We start from the raw sequence: 9263 nt of genomic DNA on the forward strand, positions 1-9263 counted from the left end.
ACAGGCAGATCGAGGAAGTACACTGCTGAGGGGAGCAGCGGGCGGGTCAGAGGAGGTCTGCCACACCATGTGGTCACTTCGGGGGCAGGCGGGAATTGAACTCATGCAGAAGCAGCTTTAGATTCTCAGTGCTGTGCTTTAACCCGCTGCGCCACCAGGGAGGGCCCTCTATGAATATATTTTAAAGATTTTTCACATAACATTTAAAAATAATCACTAGCTAAAATAAATACATCTGTGTAGTAACCTGCTACAAGAGATGAAATAAAAAAGGGATTGCTTTGCATGTTACTTATTATCATACGGCAGAAAATATAAATTTATTACTACCAATGCAAATATTTTTAGATGTTTACAGAATAATATGTTTTCCACAGTTTACCTTAAAAGGCATAAATATTCTGAGACATAAATTCACTGCTTACACAATGCTTAGAGAGCAAGAACAGTATCTTACAAACGATGAGTTTCTCAGCACAAAATGATTTCTTTTGATATTCAATACCTCGTAAAATATTCTTGGGATGGACATGCAAATATTTCTTTGATAATAAAAAATCAGTTATTAAAATTATCTGTTAAATATCTGTTTATTAAAATTATAATTGTAATGATAGATAATCAGTTCACGTAAATTCTTACAGCCCTGATTTCAATATGGAAAGTAGATTTAGTTAGCAAATTATTCCTTACTGCCCTCCTTTATGTATTCCTTTCATATAAAATAGTGGAGAGAATGAAGATATTCCCAGAATAAAAGAAAAAAAAATAAACATATTTTCTTTGAAAACAAAAAAAGGAAGAAAATATTTACTCAAAACAGAGTCCCAAGAAGAGTTAGACAATGTGCTTATTAAATAGTCAAAGTGAGGTTTCAAACTCTAAAAGCAGACACATCATACTCTTTGAGAAATGATCTGCAAAACAAAATCCTGAATCAAGTCTATATGAGCATAAGCAGGGTCACAGACAGCAAGAATGTAATATGGAGGGTTCTTTTGGCTCTGAATTGTCCAAATCCAAGGATTTATTGGCGCTAGAAAACAATTCTAATCTTCTCCAGCCCAAAGCAATGAAAAGACTGGTGGCCCACTGCTAAACCTTTTTTTTTTTTTTTTTCTAAAAAGGACTAAAACCTTCCCACACTATATTTTTGCATAAGAGTGGGAGCTTGTGAAGGTGGTGTGTTCATTTCCCCTCTACACCAGGTTTGGGGTACCCGGAAAACACTGCATTATGTTTTGAAAAATAAAAGACTGCGTGAAGGGGAAGAGAGTAGAAAGTAGGAAAGATTGGAACAAGGCAGGGAGGAAGATCAAAAGAAAGGAGAGAATGGAGGAGGTAGGAAGGAAGTCTAAAGAGAAAAACATAGGAAGGGGGTCATGGAGAAAGAAAAGGAAAGGGTGAGAAAGATGAGAGGATTAGCACCTATGTTGAGCTATTGTTATGCCACAAGTATAATAAATTTCTAGCAGAAAGATATGAAATTAATGTTATTACCAAATGCCCTTATTGGCTTATTTGTATTCATGAGAATTGAAATTACACGGGAAAATAAACTGAACAGTAAGATTTTGTAGCTAGCATCTAAGGTTTGAAAGTAAACTGCTTCTTAGAGTCAGAAAATGCTAGGAAACAACAACAACAAATAAAAGATAAGCGGGCCCTCCCTGTGGCTCAAGGGCTTACACACAGCACTGCAAAGCTAGCACAGGCTGCTTCAGCTCTCAGTTTCTTCCCGAGCCAGGGATCTCTCCTCTCCTGTCTCTCAGGCTGCTCCCCTCTGCAGTGTACCTCGTTTTTTCTACTTCCTGCTCTGTTTCTGGTAAAGTCTCTCACCATCCCTGCACCTCTGGCCTGTACCCCAGTTCTGTATGAATAAATAAATAAACCTTAAAAAATTAGATGAACCATAAAGAAGGAATTGTTTACATTATTTTGATGAAAAGTTGGGAATAACTAGAGGAAAAGCACGAGTAGATTCTTCTGAATCCTAGATTGGCAAATAGGCATTTCTGCTGACTGACAGTATCTATAAATTTTCAAACCTTGTGTAATGAAACATTGTGGCATAAGATGAGGGGAATGGAAGAAATATAATGAAAAAAAAAAGACTTAATGAAATTTAGATTAATAGAAACATGTTTGAGCTGTAACAAAACTGATAAAATTAATTAACCCTATCAGATAATATTAGAATAAATATTTCCTTAAAATAAAGAATAGAGGGGAGCAGCAAGATGACCTCAAATAGCTCTATAACATGGATGATTTTTTTATTATTTTTTAATTATTAATGAGATGAGATGGAGAAAATATGTATGTGAATTAACAACATCAGGATGCTTGGTCACAATTCTGTAAATTTAAATGTTGTCTTTTACTCACTTCTAAAGATCTGAACAGGTTGCACTGCAACATTATTATTTTATTTATTTATTTATTTATTTTTTACGTTTTCTCCTGTTCTTTTTTTTTTTTTTTTTAAGATTTATTTATTTATTCATACAGAACTGGAGTACAGGCCAGAGATGCGGAGGGTGAGAGGATTCACCAGGAACAGAGTGAGGAGCAGAACAGGCAGATCGTCGAAGTACACTGCTGAGGGGAGCAGCGGGCGGGTCAGGAGAGGTCTGCCACGCCATGTGGATCTCCTCCGGGGCAGGCGGGGATGGAACTCATGTGAAATTGGCTTAAGTTTCTTAATGCAGTGCTTTAACCCGCTGTGCCACCAGGGAGGGCCCAACATTATTATTTTTTATAAGCAATGAAAACAGTGATGATATAACAATAGCTGCAGCAGCAAAATCATCACTTCCAAGTAGTAGGATTGGAGCTGGTGTTTCTCTGTGAGAACACAAAGTTGTAATATTTATCTTAACATTATTCTCTTCTTGCCATTAAAAAAAAATATGTATATTAATTTAAAAGCTTTGTAAGGTAGTGATCTAGACCTTTTTTTTTTCTGTAATTCCTAATTAAATTTTGAAATGTTCATTGATTAGGCATTGAAGTATTTTCTGTAACTATGTATATGCACTGGAATAATTATTACTTACAGTCCTGTGGTTTTTCACCACTGAACTACATTACTTGTGAAAGAAAGCTTTTCACATATTTTTTTCATTTAATTTCATTGTTACATTGTTAATATATTGTTTTTTTTTTTGCATGCAATCATGGGAAAATCTTACAAAATGATGTATCATAGTGTAAAAGTATATAGTTTACATGAGATTCCACATTCTCTCTCTCTCTCTCTCTCTCTTTTTTTTTTTTTTATGTATGCATACAAGAACTGGAGTACAGGTCAGAAGTGCAGAGGGTGAGATGATTCACCAGAGACAGAGTGAGGAGCAGAACAGGCTTATCTAATGATACACACTGCTGAGGGGGAAGGTGGGCAGGTCAGAAAAGGTCTGCAAGGTTTGCAGTGCCACGTGGGTCACCTCCCTGGCATGCCCAGGGATCAAACTCATGGTGCAGAGACTGGATAGCTTCATGGTGCTGCACTGCATTTTAGCTCATAGCACCACCAGGGAGGGCTGAAGTTTCATCTTTTAAGGACTGAAATTATTTAATGTTTTCCATTGATAGTACTTACATACCAGCCCTCCCTGGTGGCACAGTGAGTTAAAGCACTGCACTAAGAAACTAAAGCCACTTCAGCATGAGTTCCATCCCTGCCTGCCCCGCAGATGACCACATGGCTGGCAGACCTCTCCTGACCTGCCCGCTGCTCCCCTCAGCAGTGTACTTTGTCGATCTGCCTGTTCTGCTCCCCGCTCTGTCTCTGGAGAATCCTCTCACCGTCCCTGCACCTCTGTATGCACAAATAAATAAATCTTAAAAAAAAAAGTACTTACCATACACTATTTTATGTTTTCTCTCTGAAATTTTAATATTTAAATTCTTATTACTGTTTCTCTATCCACAATTTCAGTAGAGAAAGATAATGCTTGAGATTAGTGCACAGTAAACTAAGATCGGGATTAAAAGCAAGGATGCCAGTATCTTTGTCCTTATGGTATAATGGATGACTAGAATAGCAATGCTATCCTTAAATAATTGCAAATAAGAAAAACTTTTATCATTCTCACTTATCAATCTCTACCATATTCGGTATAAGAAAAATGAAGTATAAAAACTTAAGGACATGATTATATTTTAGCTATTTTAAAATTAGTGGGTCATGAGCAGATTTAAAATTAATTACATCAGTCAGTTACATTAGCTGGTTAGTAAGTATGTATATTGCTTTCTTCACTAATCATGCAAACTTATAGCAATATTTCATGAAGTCTAGGAAATGTTTTATGAATAAAAATGAAAACCATAATTTATAAACTTTCTTTAATATAACTGATTATTTCTCATCTATAGTGTGTAGAAAATGTTGAGTCATAGACAGGGACCACACTCCTATTAACAGTGCTATTTTCAGTAATTAGTTAGCTAATATATAGTCCCAAATAGCAATTCAAAAAAATGAAAAATGATTTTCTGTCACTTCATAAAATGAATATTATCTCTCTTAACATGTAATCAAAATACATAAGTTAAATTGATATCATTTTCTAAAGTTAATATTTTCATAACTTGAAAAATAAACTTGATCAATACAGGGGCATGCTGAGTTTCCCATCTTAGAATATGGGCCCTCTAGAACAAATAGTTTTCTTCATTTTTTTCTTTTGTTGACAATGTTTACTTTGAGAAAGAGAACAGGAGAGGTAACTGCAAATAAGAAAAATCTTATCATTCTCACTTGACTGTACTCAAAGTTTCCACTGGATAAAATAAATCAATAAGCTAATAGGAAAGCCACTGAATTAATCATTACTGCCAAATGTCAAGATGGAAAATAGTATTCTTAATGTTGGGTTGAAAAATAAATGTGTTTATCTTATACACATATCTATCTATAAGCACACACTTGCATTCTTTTTGTAACAACTACCACCCTTTAAAGATTGGTCAACTGCTTGCCTTTTTTTTTTTTCCTTCTACCCAGATTACAGACACCCAGACACCCCCAGTTAATAATGTTTCAAATTAACACATTTTTTACTTTACCATGGTAGAAAAGTGATCCACAGTCATCATAAGTATATTTTACATTTTGAATTCTGAGCTTTCCTGTACTACACATATGTTGCATGACTTATATAGTAATCCTACAAGGTCACAGAGACACTGAGCTCCCAGCCAGTCATAGGTTTTGAAGTAAACAACTGAAAAACCTACACTGAGTGTACAACTGAAAAGTACACTTCCAGCACTGTACTCAACAAACTGCATGATACATTCAAAAATTTATTGTAGCTTTGTCTTAGATGATTTTCTCAAATATGGGCTGGACAAGCCAGGGTAAGTTATGGCATTCGTTGTACTTTAGTATAGTAAATAGTTCAACATATAATATTTTCAATATTTATCAGTATGTAAACACATTATAGTTTCAAAAAATCCTATATATTCATCAATAGTAAATGAAAGTGATTAACAGGAAGCTTAAATATCTATTCATACACACATATATGCAAAACATATTTTTCCTTTCCATTTCTCAGCATATTCAAATTGTCTCCTTTAACCTCCATGATCAAAAGCATTAACTATTTATTTCCTGCCTGTGTAATTATTACCTTTTTGTTCTTTACCATCTTCCAACATGCCCTCTTATACAACATGTTTGCAGCTCAGAAGGTCAGCATTTGAGTTCCTCTATTAACTATGCACCATACTTTGACAAATGTCACATGGCCACAATATTATGTCTTATAATTTTCACCAGCCTCACCTTTATCCGTCATTTTCCTAACTCTCAGTCATCCTTCAGGTTTATTTCTATTTACATGTAGAATGCAAATATAAAGTAAGTAAATTGAAAATCAACTCATTGCATATTCTGTTCATGCACACACACACACACTCAACACGCATATCTCTGTGTGTGTGTGTATATATCGAACTCTAGTTGCAGCAACTGTAGACAGTTCCACAGCACTGTGCTTTAACCTGTTATGCCACCAGGGAGGACACTTTAATGCAAATTTTAATCTTGAAATTCATTCAGGAGAAACAAATACATCACTCTTGCTCATTACATGTTTTCAAGAAAATATCTGAATGGACTTTAGTGATCCATCAACATTTCTCAAAAGGTAAACTTGTTAGAGAGCAAACTAGGCCTTTTAATAGCTATGCCCACTCTATATTACTATTCTTTTCCCCAGAGAAGCTTTAGAAATTAAAAATGAGAATCCATCAAACTGAAGAGGATAGATAACTAGAGCCTGCAATGGGAAACAGAGGGAGGTAAACAGAGTTCAAGTTCAGAAATCAAGAAATGTTTAGGCAGTGAAGAAAAGCTGTAATAAATCAGTTAAAAAAAAAAAAAAACGATTTTACTAAGTCTAGAGGGATCAGTATTTTTAGTCATTCAATCTTCTTGAACATTTTACTCAAGCTAACCTTCCCCCATTTTAGGTTGTTTTCCTGTAGTCTTAACAATTTTCAGATAATTGTTTCCTGCACATTATGTCAGACACTAAAGATAGACTCTCAGCCCTAGCATTAAAATAAAACATCTGTTGCAAAAAATAAAGCTATTTCATTTCCCCCACAAGTAGAGCTAAGATCTGTAGTAAGAGATTGGAGTGGTTTCCTTTTTTATATAAAAGCTTGAAAACAACAATAATGTCCTACAGGAATGAAATGGATATGTAACTATAAATGATGAGTCATACATAAAATTAGATTATTAAGTTCTCAGAATTTTAAGTTAATAAATAGATCCCTCGAAGATTCCATTGAACAGCATCTAAAGGGCTATCTGGCAATGACTAATAACATATCAACTGTCCATTTACTAGTCAATTTAATTCTTTCCCCTCAGGGAAAAGTCTATTCTTGGCACAGATAGTATCCACTAGAAAATTGTGTAGGTGTGAGAGCCATTCTAATTGTCTGTCCTATATATATATATGAAGAAAACTGGTTTATATATATATATATATATGACATACAACATATTCAATAATCCATAAACCTCTGGTTTTCTTTTTTTAATAAATTGACAAATTCTTTTTTAATAATTGTATCAGTTTTTAAAATTGAACTAACACTGGTTTACCCTATTCTGTATGTTTCACGAGTATAGTTTGTTCTTCCAAGCTTCCTTTTTCGTAGTAATAGTCTGCTCTGTATAAACAGAGAGAGGGAGAGAGATAAAAATATAATTCAACCAATCTAGGCATTTTCATATTTGTTACTCTGGATAATCAATCTGGTACAATTAAAGTTGTGCCCTTTTTCAGCTTCCCAGGTCATTTTTTCTTTAAACATTTATTTACTTGCGCATGCAGCACTAGGGTACAGGCCAGAGGTGAAGGGGCTGTGAGAGGATTCACCAGAGACAGAGTAGGGAGCAGAATGGGTAGATCCACAAAATAAACTGTTGAGAGGAGCAGCAGGTGGGACATGAGAGATCTACTGAGCCATGTGTGTTAGCTCCTGGGCTGGGGATCCAACTTGTCTCTAAAGTGCAGTGCTGTGTTTTAACCCTTTTCACCCACGAGGGAGGGCTCTTTCCCAGATCAGCTTTTGCTAATGCAAAAGTTCCTACATATCAGTTCACAAGCAGAATACACAGAAATGTTCAGTTATAGTAGCATACCAATTGTGCTAGAAAAGTGACTATATTCTGGTTCAATGTTTTCTCTCTACTCCCCTGCTTAGTGATATGGAAATGACCATCTTTTGGCCTTTATGCATGGACAATATTGAAAAACATGGACAGAGTGAGACCTAACATCTTTATAGAATTCTAACTTGAAGACACTACTCTGAGTTAACCAGGTAAATAAATGCTGCACTGATCTCTCTGCAACCTTCAGTAATCTATTGGCAAGAAGTTCTCCCTTTTCACAGGTATGTCTGCTTATTATTTAAAGGAACATGTACCTATATGTTGTTATTTCTCTGCTTCACTTAAAAATAAAACAAACAAAAAGGCATTATTTTCTAACCTGTTTACCACAGTAACCCTCTTTTCAATAAGCTTTATTTTATTCAAGAATTGAGGAAGGAACATAGTCATTCAAATTTGAAAATGTTTCAGTTTATATTATTTTATAACATACTATTAGGTCTTTCAACTAGTCTAGAATTTGTAGAATTTTTTTTTTTTTTTTTTTTTTTTGTAATTGGCATTCAAGTTTGGAGCATCAGAAGGATAATGCAAAATTCCATTTTATATATCCAGGTAGCTGTTTACCTTAATTAATAAATAAACTACATCTCTTCTTATCTGTATAAGGTTTGGTTAGAGATAGTATGTCATGAGAAACAGGCACATGCAGGAGTCTGTCACCATCATCTCTTAGACCCTCTCATCATCAGCTGGCATCCTCAGGGCATGAGGAGCATGGGCTGAGGTGAACCATCTCCAGTAGGAATAAAATTATGTAGTGATTCAGATCACTGGAAGATCCTGTGAAATGATGAGTTGAGGCATTTTGTCTATACAAAATTGAAAATACAGACAATTTTTGTGCTTTCTCTTGCCCTTGTTGCAATTTACCATTAATTTTGAATATTAACAATATGCTTTAGCTACTGTTATTAGTTATCTAAATTCACTATGCTATTTGTCCTTTTCTTGATAATTTTAATGTAGTATCCTCTGTGTTTTATATCTCATGACATGAGAGTATATAACTCTGTACCCTAAATGTATAAAGAAATAAACATTCAAAGGTGATATATAGGAGTATACAACAACTTTATGTTTATGTTCAGAAATGGTAAAAAGCAACTTTATATTTATGTTCAGAAATGGTAAAAAGAGAAGTTTCTGGTATTGTTTTACTCTGTCCATGATTACAAAGAAAATGGAATCAGGGAGAAGACATGTCCAAGATTAAAGACTGTAATTCAGTAAGAGAATCTCTTGTTACCTGTTACTGTAGTTCAGTAAGAGAATCTCTGTTACCCGTTTTTCAGTAAACTAATTATAGAGAAAGAGGTACTAGAAGTTTAGATATATGTGCTCTAATTTCAGACATGAAAAATAGTTAATAATGTTAGTCATCGTATTATTCTAAAAATTTACATAAAAGGATGACTTGATAAAAATAAAAATCTAAAATCAGCTAAAGAGTTAAAAAAATACAAACAGCAGTTTAGCAAATAACATAATAATGCACTGACAACATCTTTTAATTTACAAAACAATATTACTTGACAAGTGCCCTATA

The sequence above is a fragment of the Condylura cristata genome, unplaced genomic scaffold (genome assembly GCF_000260355.1).
Source record: "Condylura cristata isolate star-nosed mole 26May11 unplaced genomic scaffold, ConCri1.0 scaffold00010, whole genome shotgun sequence".
Lineage (NCBI taxonomy): Eukaryota > Metazoa > Chordata > Mammalia > Eulipotyphla > Talpidae > Condylura > Condylura cristata.